This window comes from Amblyomma mixtum, chromosome 8 (genome assembly GCF_055824585.1).
Source record: "Amblyomma mixtum isolate Tamu chromosome 8, ASM5582458v1, whole genome shotgun sequence".
NCBI lineage: Eukaryota > Metazoa > Arthropoda > Arachnida > Ixodida > Ixodidae > Amblyomma > Amblyomma mixtum.
Genome location: NC_143019.1, coordinates 109,082,350 through 109,104,537, shown reverse-complemented (window position 1 = coordinate 109,104,537; position 22,188 = coordinate 109,082,350). Strand labels below are relative to the sequence as shown.

The following is a 22,188-nucleotide window of genomic DNA, read 5'->3' as shown; positions in this document are numbered from 1 at the left end:
ACCCTCGTACTTGCGGCTCTGGCCAGAACGTTTATATGCAATGAAGAAGATGCTGGTGTTATATTTGCTGCTTATATCTCTTCATTAGGCGATATCAAACGCAGCATGGTAATTAAGCCTATGGGGTAGTTCTTTCTTTTAAATTCAGCTTTATTAAAGAAACAGCTGACTGGATGACTACTGTGTGAAAGATGTCATCACTGTTGACCAGAATGTGTTACATAAGCAGCCAACGATCGTAGTTACTCTAATTATGTAGCAATATTTTCTATCTTAATATCTATATGCCCATTTTGCTATGTCGTTGTACAAGTCCAAAAAAAATGTTATAACACCACTTTGAATCCTTAGATATTTGGTACGTTTATAGCATTACAAGTTCTGTATCGCATTCACCTGCTGAACATTCGTTTGTCCTTTGTTGTTTGTTTGTTTTCTTTTTCTATAATATACCAGCGCTGTGCAAGCGCTGGTATATTATACTCGGTTCACGCTGCCGTAGGGCGCCCTATTTGCAGTTTCGACTTTTCGGCCCCGTGCTCTATATATATATATATCTTATAACCATGTACTGTACCTCAAATATGAAATAAAGATGTTCACGTTCAATGCAAAAAAAAAAAGTTGCTAGCGACTTTTCTATAGTCATACTTGTCGGAAGCTCTATCCGTGATCTAAAAATAGAACAAAATGTTTATCACCGGTTGACTCCGAAGAGTATCACTTCAGTAAAGTTCCTAGCAACTTTTATTCCTATAGTGGATAGCTTGCTGAGAGTTGAGCCATAGTTGGCTCTTTGTATTGTAAAGCATGATACTGCAAAATTAAAGACTCTAAAAAGGAATACACGTTTTATATTCTTTTTTTTGTTTTTTTTTGTGTGGATTCGCTGCCAGCCTCGTAGAGTCACAGCGCCGCAGCCTAAGCCTCAGTGAGCGGAAGAAGCTTGAGTGTCAATGGGCGTCAAAGCAGCCTTTCGGTCAAAGTCTCATTTCTCGGTATCTTATACCAGCGCCACGCGGGCAGAAAATGCTTACTGCCTTAGGTTTTAAGGGCATTCGCGCGGTGTCACACCGAAAATGCCTTATACTATTCACAATTTATGGAGTTCGAAACAGCATGCCAGAGAAATGCGTTCTCTCGACCGAATTCTATGATAGAAAAGCATTCAAATTTGTTAGTAGAAACTTCCTATAAAGTAGGAAGTAGTTTGTCGATAACGATTAGCTATAGATGGGGCACCTCTACTGCATTTTTGATGCGAATGGCGCCATTTTGGCATGCACATCTGACAGATACTCTCGGCTAATGCGCAGCTGACACACTCAAGTGTGGCACGGGTAATACTCTGTCCCACAAAGAGCTCGAACTGAACATTTATGCATTCGAGGGCTAGAGCTGCAGTGAGGCTGCTTCTAAACGCTGTAGTACATGTGTTCGTCACATTTTACTGCCTTGCGATTCTCGCTATAGCCTGTCACTGCTGGCAGTTGTTAGCAACATGTCTTTAATTAATTAAAGGCGATTAATTTAGGGCCCTGTAAAGAGACGGCGGTTTAAAATCCTTCGTTTCGACGGAGGCAGTAAGAGCACTGCTACCTGGTTTAGCTTTCATTCACTGTGATCCCAAAAATAGCACTGATAAGACCGCGGTGAAAGAAGCCCTCCACAACGACAGCTAATACGTGCCAGATGGCAACCGAAATGGACTGCGAGCGTTGCGCTTGGATAGTTACCAAGTAGCTGCGTCAGTTACACTCGATTGCTGAGAAGCTGAACCTACTCGTTGCTTCTGCCAAAAGGAGTGGCTACGCTCCCCTCGGCCTTGGACTGCACGCCGCTGAGGTTCCTTGGTGTCATTATCGGGGCACCGCACATTTTTCTTCATTGTAACATGTGCATTATAAAGAAAAGATGAGCGGACAGATCTGTTGATGAAATTACTGAAGTTGACACTTTTTTTTCGCTTTGAGGCCTGCCTTCTTGGCGCGCAGTCTCAGGAGTGCTGAAAGGGCAATGTGCTGTACGCCGGCAAAGGTGGTCGGGCAGAAATTAATGCTGTTTCTTTGCCTTTACCGAAATGTTATTCCAAGGGGTTTGGAACAATTCAATGAACACAACTCCACTGAACAATTCATAAACTTCTTTAGTGCGAGTGTATGTTAGCATACAAACATCTATCCGTCCCTTCGTTGGTGATATATTGTTCCTGCTAGTACTTGTGGAGTAGCAATGCTAAACTTAGACGCCCAACCTATTCGCGCATTGTAAAGTTGCTGGTAAAGACGTAAATCAGGAAGTCAATAATGGCGCTTTGCTCGCACGCGCAGGCTCCTTCAGGAAACACTGGAGTAAGTAGTTTAGCATTTTCAGTTTGCGCAACAAAACATATGTTTCAGTGGCAAGCCTCTGTGATTCTCGACATTTCAAGACGTATTATACACTTGTGAAGTCAGTACTATGTATCATTTGGCGGCATCATGCTGGCGACCTCTGATTCACGCTGTTGCTCCGCTGTATTCCTTCAGGCATCAGCCATCTAAAAACACAGCTTTCTTTACTGAACACAAGTTCCTAAAAATTGCTTCCGAAGCCATAGTAAAATGCCCGGAAAGTGCCTGAATAGGCTATGCCGCCTTTAAATTACATGCAGGCAACAATGCTATAGTTATAGTTTACATATCGCTGTAGTTTACAAATGCTATAGTTTACATATCGGTAGACATATTATAGCTACCCTTACAGCGCACCAATGCAAATACAATAGTGGTAGTAAATTCTCTCGGCAATTTCTAATCGTTCATGTGGGTAGACACAGGAAAAGCAAATGTGAACTATAGCAATACTGGACCAATTTCGCGCATATTGCAATAACTTTCACAGTAAACAAAAACGTTTCCACAAAATCAACTCAATGAAGAGCGCACGAGAGTGAAACCAAAAGTTGGCTATGGGGTAAGCTTCACACATTATGCTGAGAGAAATATACTGCGAAAGCTTCCTTCCTAAATTGTGTACGAGAGAATATATAACTGAGTACACTGAATATATCAGGGCGCTCCTACAAGAGTTCTATTATTAGTGCCGATGATGTCTTTAAACTGTAATTTATGCGTTATCTCCTTGTAATTATTGTATTCAGTCGTAGTCCATATGAGGACTGCGTATCTTGATATTGCCATGAAACTGCGCGCTCTTCATTAGGTTTTGACAAAGGGCTTCATCTGATAATTTTTGGTTCACAACACTGTTTTAACTCAAGTGCGCCATACTTGGAAAAGTTGACGATATGACGATGACAGTATTCCAATTAAAATTGGACTCAAAATCAACAACTCATGCACATTGCTCTCGGAGTAAATTTTGTCAAAGTGTTGTTCGCTTGATATAGCTGGCGGTTTCCAAGACAGAGAGCAACATTACGAAAAAGTGCTACTCATGTCAGAATTCAAACCACCTTTTCACATTACCTTAATCAAAGCTTGTCACACTAAGCTACGAATGTTACACCAGTTGTCACTGTTACTATTGGTCGTACACTGGGCTCGCGGTAATGCGCTGTCAGTCAGAGAGAATTTTTTATTAGTTTCTTTGCGATTACGCTTCCTTCTAAAACTGACGAGAAAAAACTCGTACTCGAAAATAAAGCAAAAAAAAACGAAAGGCGTGCGTGCCGGGCTGCTTCGCTGAGGTTCACATACCCAGGGTGCCGAAAGATGTAAGACCGGCTCTGTCTCAACGAACGGTGAATGCACTCTGTGGTGTTCATTCATAAGAAACAGCTGCCATATTTTCATTTCGTATTTTAAGTCTTGTGTGTGATTTGCTGCAATTTTCAAACTTCTTTTAAAGGAGTTTTGATTCTTTGTAATCCGCAAAATAAACTTCGCGCAACAACTGGCAAGCTTATGCTAAAAAACGCATACAAACGCCAGTGTGTATTCGAAAGCAGCAGTTTCAAAATGCTTAGTACAAAACGCAAGTTGAAAATGTTCACTGGAGAGAATGTAAGAAACTGATCTTGTGTGGTTTGTTCAGAAACAGACCAACGATACTTGAAATTTATAACATTTCTGAAAGTATATTACCTTTCATCAAGTTCACTAAGAAGTCATTAAGTTCCATGTCGAAAACAAAATACTCCTAAGACGCTCCCTTTTATTCTACATTTTAACCACCGCTCAAGCCCCAGTGACCCTCAGTAATTAACCAGCTGTGGCAGCCCCATTTTGATTCAGGGGAAATGTAAATGCGCTCAAGTCTTCTGCGATGTCAGAACACGATGCAGAACCCCAAGTGGCCGAAATGTATTTGGAAGCCTGAAAAATGACGACTTTAACATCCTGCACGTAGCGTGCATACCCCGCATAAGAACTTCTCCAATGAAAAAAATAAAACACTCCTTGAGCGCGCAATGATCTTCATGAGCAAACATTTATGCCAACTAGCATTGTTCACCTTAACAATTAATCATTTGTTGACCCCCTTTCTTGTCGGTCGTTGGACTAAGGATATGATTACCGCTTGGGAGCCAAAAGTGCAAGACTCAGTTTTCAGATAAGCCCGTGATGTTCTGTTCTTCTTTTAGTTACCACGGCAGATGAGAAACTTATGCTTATCTCCAAACCTGGATACCAGCTGGTCAACCCAGACATTGAGTCAGCACAGTGTCTGCAGTGATAACAAGCCAGTTTTGAAGGGAACGAAGACATTCGGATGCACTAGTGCCAAATGTTGACCTTCTAACATGAGTAAATTTTACTAATACCAAACATGTTACTACCTGGTTGTTGCAAAGTTATAAACACAACGCATTGCCCGAAACCACAAAAATGTCGTCGACCACGAGGAGCACAAACAAGCCGCTTAATATAGAAATAAATATGCAGGAAATACGTTCTAATGACAACTGTTCATGCCTGTGAGGAGCAATCACAGGGCGAGGCGGCCCTGCGTCATTTTCCAGGCTGTTGCGGAAGGCAGGCACATGATTGTGGGCACCAGAGCAGAACGTCCAAGCGGGGCGCGTTGGTCTAGGGGTATGATTCTCGCTTAGGGTGCGAGAGGTCCCGGGTTCAAATCCCGGACGACCCCAATTGCTTTTTTCTTTGTCACGCTATCAACATTTCTTTTCTATTAGCGGCCAGTCTGTTAGCGAGCACGTGCGTTACTTTCATTTGCAGGTCGCTTCTAAAATCTATGTTCTCTTCACCTAAAAATGTTCTCAACAGCGAATAGAATGTTTTGGAACATTTAAAAGGCAGTTAAAAACAAAGAAGACGCACAGTTAATCTGTTTATACTGACATTGCTTGCATTGTCTAATTTACCTTGATTTCATTATTATTTCCGTGTCTTTATTTTCATGTTCTTGGCTTTTGAAGTTTTTCCATTCGTAAGCTCGTATAGCACGTCATTGCTACTGTTTTTAATGTAGGCTATTCAAGCTGAAAGCCATTTTGTTGTGCGTTTGATCAAAGAAGCTTCCCTTAAGCACTAGTTTATGGTCTGTTTATGTGAGTTTAACCGCAGCATGGTGTTGTGTATAGAGAAGAGTGAGCAGCAGATGCTCTCGAGGTGCACATGATTTAGCCTGTATTTGTTTAATGTGGACGCGGTAGGTCTATAAGGTTTCTTGCGAAACGTTCAGCGCCTGTAGAGCACAATTTTCCCGGCAAATTTTCTTTACGTGCCATGCAATGAACGACTGTCTGTGTCACACAAAAACCGCAGCAGCGCCCACGTGGTGAAGAATTATCGAATAAACATTATGAAGGGAGAAAAGGAAGAAGGTGGTGATAGTGAAAGGCGGCAGACAGCTGCCGTAGTGAAGAGCGGCAGAATAAATTCCACCTACCTAGTTTGTTTCGTAACCAACCATTCCGGACAAAGGCATTTTTGCACAGGAAAGAGTTTATGAACGAAATTTGTTTATATATTGCAATACTTCGTTGTACCAATCAATATCTAATATGAAGCGGCGTTATGGCACTGAGCATTTCTATGGTTTATTTTCTCCCTTTCTATCACTGAATGTTGTCGTAGTACAGTGAATGCGTGGCATTAACTCATCATTATCCCCAGCTTATCCCCATCATTATCCCTACTCGTACTACAGGACAAATGTTTTTTCAATGTCTCTCCAATTAACCCTGTCACTTGCCAATGCGGCCAACTTATCCCCGCAGACTTCTTATTCTCATCCACCCACCTAACTTAAGGACCAACGGTTACCTCCCCTTCGCATTACATGCAATTCCCTACCCCATTTCTTCTTCTTGATTTCGACTAGGATATCATTAACCCACGTTTCTTCTCTCACCCACTTCGCCCGCTTTCCGTCTCTCAACGTTACACCTATCACTTTTCTTTCCATAGCTCGCTGCGCTGTCCTTAACTTAAACTGAACAATCTTCGTTAGCCTCCAACTTTCTGACCCATAGGTGAGCACCGGTGAGATGCAGCTGCTGTATGCTTTTCTCCTGCGGGATATTGATAAACTGTCTTTCATTATCTGTTAAAACCTGCCATATGCGCTAAACCCCATTTTTATTCTAGCTATTTCCCTCTACGGGGGCACGACACCGCACGTGGCACCATGCTCAACCCGCTACTGACATTTCAGGTCCTGCTGCTCTGGCTGCCTGCTGCTTTTCGCCCCTTTCCTCAAGTTCCGTCATCCGCTCGTGGCGTGAATTGCGCGGTCGGTGACCGTGTGCTCTGCGCCGTAGTGGACGACATTCCAAATTTAGCCCGGATACCGCTACTCCCCTGGCAACCCAGCCCCTCATCGACGTCATGGATCACCGGACCCGCCTGCACAGTATATATACCGCCATCTGCCGCGCACCACCTGGGGCACGACACCGCACGTGGCACCATGCTCAACCCGCTACTGACATTTCAGGTCCTGCTGCTCTGGCTGCCTGCTGCTTTTCGCCCCTTTCCTCAAGTTCCGTCATCCGCTCGTGGCGTGAATTGCGCGGTCGGTGACCGTGTGCTCTGCGCCGTAGTGGACGACATTCCAAATTTAGCCCGGATACCGCTACTCCCCTGGCAACCCAGCCCCTCATCGACGTCATGGATCACCGGACCCGCCTGCACAGTATATATACCGCCATCTGCCGCGCACCACCTGGGGCACGACACCGCACGTGGCACCATGCTCAACCCGCTACTGACATTTCAGGTTGGTTATATGAACAACTGCAGTGAATGTAAGACTAGCAACCGCTGCCTTGTAGCGGTGTCTTGCCCCTATGTGATGAAGTGGCGTAGCGCTTTGCGAATGTGTTGCGACTGTATAGCATCCCACCTGTTATCCCAGCTAATGTTATATCTATCAGGTGATGTTGAGCTGAACCCAGGCCCTCCAACTGCACTCGACAACTCGTCTGTTTTAGACACCCTCAAACGCCTCGAGAACGCGCATATTGCCATGTCTACTGAACTAAAAGAACTTAAGGCTACTCAAGACAACCATGGAAAGCTTTTATCCGAGCTAAACAACCGCATTTCTCTGTTGGAATTCGCTCACAAAAAAGACTCAGACGTGGTGAAAATCGAAGAAACTAACGAAATAAAACGGGAGCTTGCAGCCCTTCATGCTGCCAATATTGATGCAAACAATCGTATGAGAAGAAACAACTTACTTTTCTTTGGCCTTAAAGACGTCGAAAAGGAACCTTGGGAAGAATCTGAGAAAAAAGTTCGAGACCTGTGCTCTACTGAGCTCGGTGTAGAACTAGAAGCAGATTCTATAGAACGTGCGCATCGACTAGGAGCATTCTGCACCGATAAACAACGGCCAATCATCATTAAGCTAACTCAGTTTAAGACAAAGGAAAGCATTCTGGCGTGTGGTCCCAAACTGAAAGACACGGTATACGCAATCAGAGAAGATTTCGCTCCGGAAACCCGTCTTGCTCGTTCGAAACTTCTGAAATTTATCCGGCCTCAAAAATGTGCATTCAAACTGCGACTTGATAAAATGTACGTTGGGAAAAAATGCTATGCTTACAACTCTGCCACTGACACGGTGATTGAATGTACCGCTCGTGTTCCCAACACCGATGGTAGCGAATGACGCGCAGCAAATCATGCTCCCAACAAGCGTCCTTCATCATACCTCGACATCCAAATCGCCTTCACCAACATAAGAAGCCTTATTCCAAAGCGTGACCAACTTCTTAGCTTCATTGATGACATTGACGCCCACATTATCATTCTAACTGAAACTTGGTTGACTGCAGAAATCCTCGATAATGAATTGCTTCCCACTAATCTGAAATTCACCATCTATCGCCGAGATCGCGGCGGCCGTAGAGGGGGTGGCGTTCTAATAGCTGTAAGAAACACATTGTCATCATCCTTAGTGTGCCACGACGACGTACTCGAACTATCATGGATTTGCGTTCACACCTCAAATGGGAAAGCTGTATTTGGTATTTGTTATAGACCACCCGATTATGGTCCATCCTTCAGCAACTTACTCTGTCATAGTCTAACATATATTAGGGACAACTTCCCCCACTCACCTATTTTTCTATTTGGCGATTTCAACTTCCCCAATATTAACTGGCCTCTACTTAGCACACCTGGTAATTCACAATCCAGTGAGCCCAAACTATTCCTTGATCTAACTCTTGATTTCAATCTGCATCAATCCATATCACTTCCGACGAGAGGGAATAACACTCTTGATCTATTGCTCACGAGCAGTCCTGATGACATTAAAAGCGTAACGATTCACCCCGGAATCAGCGACCACGCTCTTCTTCACATTTCCATATCACTACTGCTAAAAGTTAGGTCCGCAACTGAGAAGATAATCTTCGACTACAAAAGAGGCAACTTTGATGCAATCAACGTTGAACTTGCACGGTTTCACGAGTGCTTTCGTGAGTCATATGCGTCACGAACGATCAACCATAACTGGGAACTATACAAAACAACAATGATAAACCTAAGAAACAAATACATACCAAAAATAAATATTACATCCGATCATAGCAATGAGTGGTTTACTGTGACTTTGAAACGCCTCCTGAACAGAAAGAAACGCCTCTACCGGTCAGCAAAGTCGTCTAACTGCCCTGCAAGGTGGAACCAATACTATCAGTGCGCAAAAACCTATATCGAAAGCCTGTGTGCGGCAAAACACAAATTCTTTTCAGTTGACCTTCTCAAAATCCTACAGTCCAACCCCAACAAATTTTGGCGTATTCTCTCTCCTAGGTCTCGGCCGAACCAAATAGAACTCATGGGAACTGATGGTGACCCAGTGGACCTAGATCAGTGCGCTACCGTACTGAACCAATATTTCACATCGGTTTTCACTCCCACACACAACTCTACCACCTCACTTCCACCAGAAACTTCACCGGTTACGATGCGTAAGATACTGATTAATCCCGACGGTATCAGCAACCTCATTGATTCTCTTAAACTGTCTTCCTCGGCTGGGTGTGACCACATCAACAGTAAGTTATTAAAAAACACATCATCAACCTCGTCCCAGATATTAGAATTAATCTTCACCCAGTCTTTGCAATCGGAGGAAGTCCCGGATGATTGGAAAGTTGCCCAAATCATTCCAGTCTTTAAAGCAGGTGACCGCAAATCAGCCTCTAACTACCGTCCTATATCATTAACCAGTATCCCATCCAAACTTCTCGAGCACATTATATCCACGAACCTAATGGCACATCTAGAATCTAACGACTTCTTTTATCCTCACCAGCACGGTTTTAGGAAACACCTTTCATGCGAAACACAGCTTGCCGAGTTCATACATGACTTACTCGAATCTATGGACAATAACCTTCAAGTAGATGCCATATTCCTCGATTACTCTAAAGCATTCGATCGCGTCCCCCATAACCACTTACTTCAAAAGCTTTCATTGCTAGGAATTCCCGCCAACCTAATCCACTGGATCGAAAATTTTCTTTCAGGACGCAAGCAGTTCACTTCCGCAAACGATAGCCACTCACCCTTCACCAGCGTAACATCAGGGGTCCCTCAAGGCGCTGGACTGTCACCGCTTCTATTCCTCATTTACATTAATGATCTCCCTTGTAACATAAACTCTAATTTACGGCTTTTTGCAGATGATTGCGTCATATACAGAGTTATTGAGGCGGCCAATGATTCATCTTTACTTCAAACCGATCTTAACACACTCGCGTCATGGTGTAATACGTCCCTCCTGTCGTTAAACATTAGCAAGTGCAAATCTATGTCTTTCACGAGAAAACGCACTATGAATCCGCATCAGTACAGCATTGGTTCACTTCTTGTCGACCCCACATTATCATACAAATATCTTGGCCTCCACCTAACACCATCACTATCATGGGTAACCCACATTCAAAACATTTGCGCAGAAGCCTCACGCACACTCGGCTACTTACGACGTAACTTGAAGGACGCATCCCCTGAAATAAAGAAACTAGCATACATGACATTCATTCGCCCGAAATTAGAATATGCGTCATCCATTTGGCATCCATCGCAAGCTTATCTCGCCGCCGACCTCGAAGCCGTACAGAACCGCGCCATCCGCTTTATAACATCTTCCTATTCAAGAAAAACCAGCATCACTGCACTGAAACAGTCCGTCTCCATTCCATCGCTCGTGTCACGCCGCATCATATCTCGCCTCTGTCTTCTGCATCATTTCTATTATCATCCGCGCTCACGCCACGCAAAACTAGAACCCCCCCATAGGACGTCTAGCCGCTTGAACCACAATCATAGCATCGCTCGCATCAACTGTCGCACGTTAGCACTCAGTTCTTCTTTTTTCCCGCACGCAATAGCTCTATGGAATGCCCTGCCAAACACCATTGTATCATGCACTAATCGCAAATCATTCTGTGAAATACTAAAGGACCATTTTTCGTGAGTGCAATCTTTTCAATTATATGTTGTGCTTGAGACAGACAAGTGTCCTAGCTTTTTTTCATTCCTTAGCCTTTGTTTACTCATGTGTTAAATTTTTTTTTTACTTGTTACATATTGTATAACCTTTTCGACGCCCCTTACCTGTTGTACATCTCTATTCCTTTTCAATGTTATTTTTTTTTCTTTCTTTGTAGTGTTCTTGTCTTGTTCGTACAAATCTTGAGTTTGCTCCCCCCTTATGTAATGCTCTCGGGCCTTTAAGGGAAAAATAAATGAAATGAAATGAAATGAAATGATCCGGATCAGCGGTCACTGCCTGCTCTAAGTAGATGCATCCCCTTACTACTTCCAGCACCTCGATACCAATTGTGAACTGCTGTTCCCTTGCTAGACCATTGAATACTACTTTGGTTTTTTGCATGTTAATTTTTAAAGCCACATTTATGCTCCGCCTGTCGAACTCATTCTTCATGCTTTGATCATTGGTGATACTCAAACGGTGGTAATTTATTAAATCCTTGAGCTTACAGATCGCCGGTAGAATTTCTTCGTGGGCAGCTGGCAGACAGTCGAGCGATAGTTATCTTTTTGGAAAATAAGGTGTGGCGGCATGGAAATGAAATATAGCAGAAAGGAACACACACACGGGACGAGTGTCATTTTTGTGCTAATTTTTTCTGCTTTTTGTGCATTCGCTGCCATAACGCCTCATACAGCTGCCGCAGCATCGCGCAGAAGTGAGCAGAGGTAGCTTGCGTGTCTCTGTACTTTAAAGTATTCAACTATCAATCAATCAAACCTAACTTATTTTCACCAAGAAGAAAATATACACGGCGAAAAATGAAGTCAGGAGAAAAAGACACACAGTAGCAGCTTAACAAGGCTGCAACCACCCAGGCCGCAATGACTACATTTCAAAGGTTTAAACTATCACTCTAAGAGTGGGCTCAGTAGAAAAAAACATAAGCGGAAACAATCAAAAGAAAAGCAGTCTTTATGTATAACTAAGGTTCGTTACAGAAATGACTCTTTATTGTAACTTTTGTTCAGTGCCATTACGTCTATCTGTTGCTTCGCGAAATCATTACGTGTGCGGCGGAAAGTGTAATCAGTGCAATTGCGGCCATAGGTTGGGCGTATGAAAGGAATTTTCTATGGTAGTTCATGGCAATGAATTGAGACTTGCGTTTGTTTGCGGCGATTCAGAGCAATAAATCTAACTTCCCCTTTGTAGCTCCGGTGTAACTGTTGATTAGTTTGTACTTTTATATCTTAGCAGCCTTTATTACCTTGTATTTATAGAAGAGAATTTTAGTGGGCTCACTGAACTGGACATTTTTTATTGCCCGACCTGCCTTTTTTTTGTAGAAAGACTAGTCTGTTTAAATTTCGGTTATCACACCAGTACACAGTAATTAAGTACTGAATGAAACAAAGAATTATACAAAGGTCTTCAGCTTTGGGGGGGAATAAATAGCGATTTCAATTGAGCATACCTACTCATTTTCGCGGTTGTGAGCAAACTCGATTGACATCATTGTTGAATTGAATGTGTTCAGAAAAGATAATTCCTATTGTTTTCATCATCATCATCATCATCATCAACCTGACTACACCCACTGCAGGGCAAAGGCCTCTCCCATGTCTCTCCAATTAACCCTGTCCTTTGTCAGTTGCCGCCACTGTATCCCTGCAAACTTCTTAATCTCATCCGCCCACCTAACTTTCTGCCGTCCCCTGCTACGTTTGCTTTCTCTTGGAATCCACTCCGTTAACCTTAAGGACCAGCGGTTATCTTGCCTTCGCATTACATGCCCTGCCCAAGCCCATTTCTTCCTCTTGATTTCAACTAACATGTCATTAACCCGCGTTTGTTCCCTCACCCACTCCGCCTTCTTCCGATCTCTTAACGTTACACCTATCATTTTCCTTTCCATAGCTCGCTGCGTTGTTCTTAACTTAAGCTGAACCCTCTTTGTTAGCCTCCACGTTTCTGCCCCATAGGTGAGTACCGGTAGGATACAGCTGTTGTATACTTTTCTCTTCAGGGATATTGGTAAGCTACCATTCATGATCTGAGAGAACCTACCATATGCGCTCCACCCCATTCGTATTCTTCTAGTTATTTCCCTCTCATGATCCGGATCTGCGGTCACTACCTGCCCTAAGTAGACATATTCTCTTACTACTTCCAGCACCTCGCTACCAATTGCGAACTGCTGTTCCCTTGCTAGGCTGTTGAACATTACTTTGGTTTTCTGCATGTTAATTCTTAGCCCCACCGTTCTGCTCTGCCTGTCTAACTGATTGATCATGCTTTGCAGTTCTTGTCCTGAGTGGCTTAGCAAGGCAATGTCATCAGCGAATCGCAAATTACTCAGGTATTCTCCATTAACTCTTATCCCCAACTGCTCCCATTCCAGTCCCTGGAATACCTCCTGTAAGAAGGCAATGAAGAGCATTGGCGAGATCGTGTCTCCCTGCCTGACCCCTTTCCGTATTGGAATTTTATTGCTGACTTTATGGAGAACTATAGTAGCTGTGCAGTCGTTATAAATATCTTCCAATATTTTCACATAACACTCTTCTACACCCTGATTCCGCAATGCCTGCATGACAGCTGAGGTTTCCACCGAGTCAAATGCTTTCTCGTAATCAATGAAGGCTATATATAAGGGTTGGTTATATTCTGCGCATTTCTCTATCACCTGATTGATAGTGTGAATGTGGTCTATTGTCGAGTATCCTTTACGAAAGCCTGCCTGATCATTTGGTTGACTAAAGTGCAAGGTTGTCCTGACTCTATTAGCGATTACCTTAGTAAATGCCTTGTAGGCAACGGACAATAAGCTGATTGGTCTGTAATTCTTCAAGTCCTTCACATCTCCTTTCTTATGAATTAAGATAATGTTAGCGTTCTTCCAAGCTTCTGGTACTCTCGAGGTCACAAGGCATTGCGTATAGAGGGTGGCTAGTTTTTGTAGCACAATCTCTCCTCCGTCCTTCAACAAATCTGCTGTTACCTGATCCTCACCAGCTGCTTTCCCTCTTTGCATTGCTCCTAAGGCTTTCTTTACTTCCTCTCGTTACTGGCAGGATGTCCCATTGCTGTGCTTGACTGCCTCCCTCAGTAACTTGATGATTACATTCGCTACTGTATAGATTTGTATAGAACTCTTCGGCTAATTCAACTATCTTATCCATATTGCTGATGACATTGCCCTGTTTGTCTTTTAGCGCATACATCTGGTTTTTACCTATGCCCAGTTTTCTCCTCACTGATTTTAGGCTACCGCCGTTCCTTAGAACATGCTCAATTTTCTCCATGTTAAACTTTCTTATGTCGGCTACCTTGCGCTTATTTATTAACTTCGATAGCTCTGCTAGTTCTATCCTGTCTGTGGAGTTAGACGTCCTCATGCTTTGGCGTTTCTTAATCAGATCTTTGGTCTCCTGAGATAGCTTGCTGGTATCCTGTCGAACCATCCTACCACCTACTTCTGCGGCGCACTCTGTAACGATAGCTGTAAGATTATCATTCATTGTTTCAACACTGCGGTCGTCTTCATCAGTTAAAGCAGAAAATCTGTTTTGCAGCGACATTCTGAATTCCTCTACCTTCCCTCTTAATGCTAACTCGTTAATAGCCTTTCGCTTCACCAGTTTTTTCCGTTCCCTCTTCAAATCTAAGCTAACACGAGACCTTACCATTCTGTGGTCGCTACAACGGACCTTACCGAGGACCTCCACATCCTCTACGATGCCAGGGTGTGCGCACAATATGAAATCTATTTCATTTTTAGTCTCACCATTGGGGCTCTTCCAAGTCCACTTCCTGTTTGCTCGTTTGCGGAAGAAGGTATTCATAATCCGTAAATTATTTCTATCTGCGAACTCTACTAATAACTCTCCCCTACTGTTCCTAGAACCTATGCCATAGTCACCTACCGCCTTGTCTCCAGCCTGCTTTTTACCTATCTTTGCATTAAAGTCGCCCATCAGTACAGTGTACTGTGATTTTACTTTGGTCATTGCCGATTCCACATCCTCATAGAAACTTTCAACTATCTGGTCATCATGGCTTGATGTAGGCGCGTAGGCCTGCACCACCTTCAGCTTGTACCTCTTATTAAGCCTAATTACGATAGCTGCCACTCTCTCGTTAATACTGTAAAACTCCTCGATGTTGCCAGCTATATCCTGATTAATGAGGAATCCCACACCTAGTTCTCGCCTATCTACTAATCCACGATAGCACAGTACATGCCCGCCCTTTAATACTGTATACGCCTCATCTGTCCTCCTAACCTCACTAAGCCCTATTACATCCCATTTAATACCGGCTAATTCCTCCAATAGCACTGCTAAGCTAGCCTCACTTGATAAGGTTCTTGCGTTAAACGTTGCCAGGTTCAGTTTCCAATGGCGGCCTGTCCGGAGCCAGAGATTCTTAGCACCCTCCGCTGCGTCACAGATCTGACCGCCGCCTTGGTCAGTTGCTCCGCAGCCGCTGGGGACTGAGGGCCGAGGGTTAATTGGTTTGTTCATAGAAGGTTGTGGCCAAGTACTACACCAGGGTGGCCAAATCCTGTTCTGGTGAGGAAGTGCGTTGTCGGTTCTGGTCACCGAAATCAGGCCGCACTCCAAGCCTGGTTATGCAATTCCATCGACACGCGGAGTTTCTTTTCTTCTTTTTTTTTTAATCCGGTGGAGAATTGCGTGGCACCGGGATTCGAACCCCGGTCCTCTTGCACGCGAGGCGGATGCTCTACCTCTACGCCATCGCCGCATCCTATACGCCATCGCCGCATCCTATCTATCCTATTGTTTTCACGTGTCTCTTTCTCTTCGTTGTGTACGGACTAACGGTAATGCCTTCACAAATTTCCACAAGCTTACGTAGTGCACGGAATGTAACGCACTTTGTTTATTCATTAAACATTACGTTGTTATTCTGAGCCCACTCTTTAAGCCTAGAACAAAGGAAGCTAGCGTGCAGTAATATATCGGTCAGATCTTTCCCAGTACCAAAATATGTTACGATCTTTAGCGTAGGTAACAAATTGATAAAATATCAATTAGAGCTACATATAATGTTGCCTTGTGGCAGAAGGCTTTGTATACATCGTTTTTTTTTTTAGGCGAAAGTCTTTAATGCCTCATCGTTGTTGACAGAAGGTTGTCAGCAGAGGTGTCACGCCTTTAGGTTGGTCGAAATGGTTATGACGTCAGAGTGCGCGGATTCGAAGTAATGAGATCATCCACGGATGCCTAACGCCCCCTGTTGGAGCACACGACTGCTAATAAAATAGTTGTCCGCTCCGACAGGGGGCGTAAGGTGTCCGTGGGTGACTACATCACATACCTCATTTCTGCGAACAGAGCCATAGATACAACGGAACTCATCGAAGCAGAGAGAGTGTTCTGCTAAAGAAGCAGTCAAAGTGTGTAGTCAAATAAAGCACTAATACAGCACAAACAGTCTCGCAGTCAATGTCTAACAGTTCGCCAGGAAAGTCGTTCGCCTTCCAGAACTTCAGAGAGCCAAAGTGCGTCCTGATTTTTTTTATTTATTTGCAACGATTTCAACGAACTTCAAGCGTGAGGGCAAATAGGACCGGATAAATTGCGTGCATGTATCACGCAAACCACATTTTTCTAGTTTGTCCATTAATAGATCCTGATTAACACTATCAAAGGTTTTACTGAAGTTTATGTAGATACACAAAATCATTAGTTTCCATTCTAAACTTTCTAAGATAATCTCTTTTTGGATGAGCAAAGCATTTTCTGTGGAAAGCTTTTTCCTGAAACCAAACTGATATCAAGTTATTAGTTCTTGCTTTTGAGAAACTTTATCACTGCGAATATTATTAGTTTTTTGCTAGCCCTTTACAAAATATTGGTGAAATAGAAATCGGTCGGTGTTATTCATTCTACTTCTGTCCCCTCTCTTACGTATTTTGATAACACGAGCTGGCTGCATGTTATTTGAGAATACACCTGTTCAAAGTGCGGAATTAACTATACGTGCTTACACGTGTGCAATCAGATAAAGCACGCATTTAATAGGTCTAGTTTCTAAACCATCTGCGTCCGTGCTGCGACTATTGCTAACGGTCTGGAAAGCAGTAATCACTTTGCTAGCGCAGGTTGGCTGGAGAAATATGCTTCCAGGATTTATTAAGATGTGTGTTATGCGTCTGCTACTACGGCTGTTTCTACCTATTTCGGAAAAAAAACTGTTAAAACTTTCTGCAAGTTCTGATGTCTGCTTTTCTTTGTCATTCATTTTAAGACTCTCGAATTGCGAGGTATTCGTTGTGTTTAGTAATTCATTTGATTTCTCCCAAACTTCATCGCTCTTCCAAGCTTTATCGCATCAAAAACACGGTGGTAATAGCCTTTCTTTGATTTCTCTTTTTAGCTATTTAGTTCATTACAAAATTTCTTGTTTTCGAGCTACTGCTTTGGATTACGTGTTCGTTCGATTAGCTGTTAAAGTTTGTTCTGATTTATTTTCCTCATCCACTCCGGTATAATCCACGCCCTTCCGACCTTTTCTGAATAGCAGTGAGGTTCAATATACCCGTGCCAAGAGGGAAAATTAAACTCCAGTAAGTGCTTACAGCCCTAAGTTTTAACAATATTCGTGAGGTGCGCAAGCAAAATATTAATAGCATTAACCTCACTACCATTCGTAACTTACTCAGTTGCGAATTAATACTCTCGACCCAATTCCTCACATAGAAAAGCATGGAAATCTGTTAGTAACAACTTCCTATCAAGTAACTAGCGTGCGCCACAGGTATTACTCTGTTCCACAAGAAGTCGAACTCAGCACTTCTTCCTTTAAGCGCTAGCGATGCAGGCAGCTTCTGTGCGCCGCACATGAATTTGTCACGTTTTACTGCCTTACCATTCTCGTTAGCCTCTCCCTTCTGGCGGTTTTTAGCAAGGCAGCCTCATACGCTTTAGCAATCCTTAAAAGCGCTTAAGCGAAGGCCGTATAAGGAGACGGTGCTTTGTAGTGCTTCGTTTTGTGGGCAGCAGTTAGATAACAGTGCTCCCTGGGTTTAGATTCCCTCCGCTGCAAGTCCCGAAAATAACACAGATAAAAGCACGCTGAGAGAGGCCCTACGCAGCTACAGCTGATAAGTTGCTGAGCAGCGGCCTAAACGGACTGCGAGCGTTGCGCTTGAATAAGTGAAAAGCGGTTGCGGCGGTTATGTATATTCGAGTACTGTAAACCTGAACGTAGTCGCTTCTTGTGAATGGCTACGCTCGCGTTGCCCTAAAACTCTACTGCTCTGAGACTGCTCGCCGGCCTTTCTGGGGACACCTTTTGTTTATTGTGCCTCGCGCAATATCAATAAAGATGCGCGAAGTGACCAGTTCACAAGACGGCTGAAGTTGACGACTCTCTTTTGTCTCTATGCCTTCTATCGTGGTACACGAAAACAGCGCAAACTTCTCGAAGGACGCAGAAAGGGGAGACGAGACAAAGGCGCTGCTAACAACTGAAATTTTATTGTTCTGACATATTGGTAAATACACTCAAGGCATCAAAAACAGCAACAAAGATAAGGCATGAAACATTGACAATCGCAGCAGGAAACGAGCAGGAAATCATCAATGCCGAGCTGTTGCAAGGAAACGAAATTCCTTATCCAGAAGGGCTATGTATGGGGTGCTGACACAGCGGCCTTTTAGGATACGATTTCCTTGGCTTCAATTACATCTCTCGTGATTTGGTCACTGCACCTGCTCAGCACGCTCGTGTCACTCCAGTGAGGAGTGCATTTACAGTCGCGGGAATGAACGCCCAGATGGCGTGAGATTCGTGTGCTTACATTGTATTTGTATTGTGGCAGTCTTTTGTTAAGGCATCTGCTGGTTTCGCCTACGTAAGCATGACCACAATACAAGGGAATTGAGTAGACTACGCCTTCAGCACTGGAAACAAAGCGATTGCGATGATTCGTGGTGCAGCCAACATATCTGCGACCCATCTGATTTACACGCTTGCACAGGCTTGACAGACAATCTATGGCTGAAAATACTACATCTATTCCTACTTTTTTCATCTTTCTCAGGAAATGTGAAATCTCGAGTAAGTAAGGAATCACGGTGATTTTCTTATCCCGGTCCCTTTGACGTGGTTCTTTTTTTGTCAACATGGCCTCGGCCACCGATCACAAGAGCGTGAGAGGGTGCGTCTTTCGTGAAGTTTGCGCTGTTTTCGTGTGATCGAAAACCAACTAGCTCCTGCGGTGTTCTTCATGTCCATTTTTATAGTGGCTCAAAATTTTGCGATTGCCAGAAGGGGAATGTCCAGCACACCGGAAAAGGTACTGGGGCCGGAATTTGTATTGTTTTCTTTTCTTTGCCGGTATGTTATTCCGACGTCTGTGAACAATGCAATTAAAAGGACCAATTGTACTGATGAGAGTAAAAGTTCCTAATTTGCGAGTGTATCTTGCTAAATCATTATTTTTTGGTCCCTTCTTTAAAAGTTATTGATACTGCTAGTTCTTTTTGACTGCCTATGTTATTTGTGCCACACTGACACCCATGCAATTGGTGCCTTAAGCATTTATAAAATGCTTGTGAAGATTTTATTCACACAGTCAATGTTTACGCTGCTCTCGCACACTAGCTCTTTGAAGAATAACAGAAGTTGTCTGGTATATACTTCTAATGAAACTAAGTTTATTTCTGACCGGCAAGCCTCTAAGCATTTGTACATTTTAAGCCTGCTTATGAAGTCAGCAGTCTGTTACCTTTGACAGCGTCATGATGCCGACGTCTGGTTGGCGCTATTGCTTGGCTGCATTCCTGCATCTATCAGCCATCTTAATACACAGCTTTATTTTTATCTCTTTCCTTCATTACTTTCTTTTTCCTTTCTTCCTTTCTTTTTTCTTTCTCTCTCTCTCTCTCTATCTTTCTTTCGCCGCCGCCGCCGCCGCAGTGGCTCAGTGGTTATGGCGCTCGGCTGCTGGCGCGAAAGACGCGGCATCGATCCTGCCCGCGGCGGTCGCACTTCGATGCAGGCGAAATGCAGAGGACCGGGTACTGTGCGATGTCAGTGCACGTTAAGGAACCCTAGGTGGTCGAAATTTCCATAGGCTGCCACTACGGCGACCATCATAGCCTGAGTCGCTTTGGGACGTCAAACACCACTAACCATCTTCCTTTCTTTCTTCCTTTCTTTGTTTCTTTCTTTCTTCCTTTCTTTCTTTCCTTCTTTCTTCCTTTCTTTCTTCCTTTCTTCCTTTCTTCCTTTATTTCTTTCTTCAAAAAAATATCTTGAAAACTGCTTCATAAGGCATAGCAAAAGGCCCGGAAAGGGCCTGGCTACGCTGTGCCGCCCTGACTGCGCTACCAGCAAATCGGAGCATTTACACTTCCCTAAACAGCTTATACCCAATACAGTGCATAAATTAAAATACATTAAAGGTTTCCATCTCCATCAATACATTTCTAATCAATCATGTCGAAGGACAAGCGAAAAATAAATATGATCTATAACAATACTAAACCAATTTCGCAAACACCACAATAACTTTGACAGCCAGCGCAAATACTTCTATGAAATGAAGCATGAAATGAAAAGCCGCCTAAGAAATGAGTTTCGCACGTTATGCTGATAGAGAAGTATATCTTCAACTTCCTTCTTAAATTGTATTCGAGAGATTCTATATTGCAGTACGTTGTATACGTCAGGACACTCATTCAAGAGTTGTTGTATTAATTACGATAATCTCTGCCACAATTTGTGCGTGCTCTGGTCATAATTAATAAATTCTGCGGTATTTCTTATGGGTACTGCTTCACTTGATATTTTTCCTGAAACTGCGTGCCCTTCACTTGGTGTACTGACAAAAAGCTCCATCGATAATTTTTTTTAAACAGCTCTTTTATCTCAAGTCTGTTATATATGGAAAATTACAGAGCAGTGCTGCCAGTTGATGGTACGTTTTCAATTTCCCGCATTGTGTGCTTTTCTTATGATAAAAAAGAGTAAGCTACTCTCGACTGTCGTTGACCACGAGTCACAGATGAATGGAAAAGTGCACTATAAATGTTACGCCTAGCATCAGACAAGAGGTAGGATCTTAGTTTACATAAAATGTCATTTGATCTAGATTAGTCTTTTCTTGATGCGTTCGCGCAGGGCGGCACGGGAAGTTTTCCTCGAACGTAGCAGGAAAAAATCAGATTGTAGTTCAATGTCAGATAGGTACTACCGACAATCCCTCAGTTAAGGCTGCTGAATTAGTCGTTTAGACTTAAACGACAAATAATTATTTTTCTCATTAAATTGCAATTTATAGGACTTTAATGATGTGTTTTCATTTTTTATCCATACATTTGCCTCCCTGAATCCCCCATGTGAGGTAACTTTTCCGATCTGCGTATAGCACATTTTTTTCCCCTTGATTACTAATAATATTCTTTATGTAGAGAAGGCTCCTTGGATGCAACAGCGGGCACCAAAGTAACCACAGCGCGGATGGGACAGATTATGTCACGTGGAACCTGTAACGTGGAGCTAAGCGTTGCGATTTGATGGACGTCCCTGAACGCTCTCAGCAAGTGAACGACTTTTCAATTGCGCGATAAATAGCCACAATTTGTTGAGCAACAGCCATGATGCTAATCGCCATTTCAAAATTCTAAAACATAACTTGGCTATTACTCAAACCCGGCCACCAATTTATAGATATAACCAGGTATTTGACTAATAGTTATAAAGGCAAATAGCTAACAAGGCAGAAAATGGAGCTTTGGTACACGTTGATTTTGAAAAAAATGAAGGCGCAAGCTTCGAGACAAAGACTCGAGCAAACCAGAGCACACAGCTCTCAAACCAGTGGTTTTCTCCCTTCCCTACCTCACATTTAGAAGCTGTGCTTTTGCTAATTAACATGCATCAGTGATTTTGTGGTGTCCGCCAACACTATTACTACGCCGCAAAAGCCATACTGTTGCCTCAAAAAGCGGTTTCTTTTTAAATTAGCTACGAGATTCCATTGAACACCTGGTAGCAACCAAACGTACAAGATCCTGGCGGTTTCCTGCGAGGCTGTTTGGCTTTTCATTCTTTTCCTATGACGCACCTACGTCATCAAATTAAACATAATGAAACTTAACAGCAATACGTAGAGAAGCGGGAGTAATGGTTTCGGATCGGGGTAAAAAAACCTTGAAATAAAAATGGTAATGGTAGGTTAGCGTACTTAGTAACCGTTTCTCAGCCCACAAAAAGAAAAAA

At 43.2% G+C, this 22,188-nt stretch overlaps 1 non-coding gene across 1 annotated transcript; it reads left to right on the top strand.

Moving 5' to 3' along the window:
- Positions 1-5,021: 5,021 nt before the first annotated feature.
- TRNAP-AGG (transfer RNA proline (anticodon AGG)) lies at positions 5,022-5,094 on the top strand. Its single transcript has one exon. It is a non-coding gene; the product is annotated as a tRNA-Pro (tRNA).
- The last annotated feature ends 17,094 nt before the right edge of the window (positions 5,095-22,188 follow it).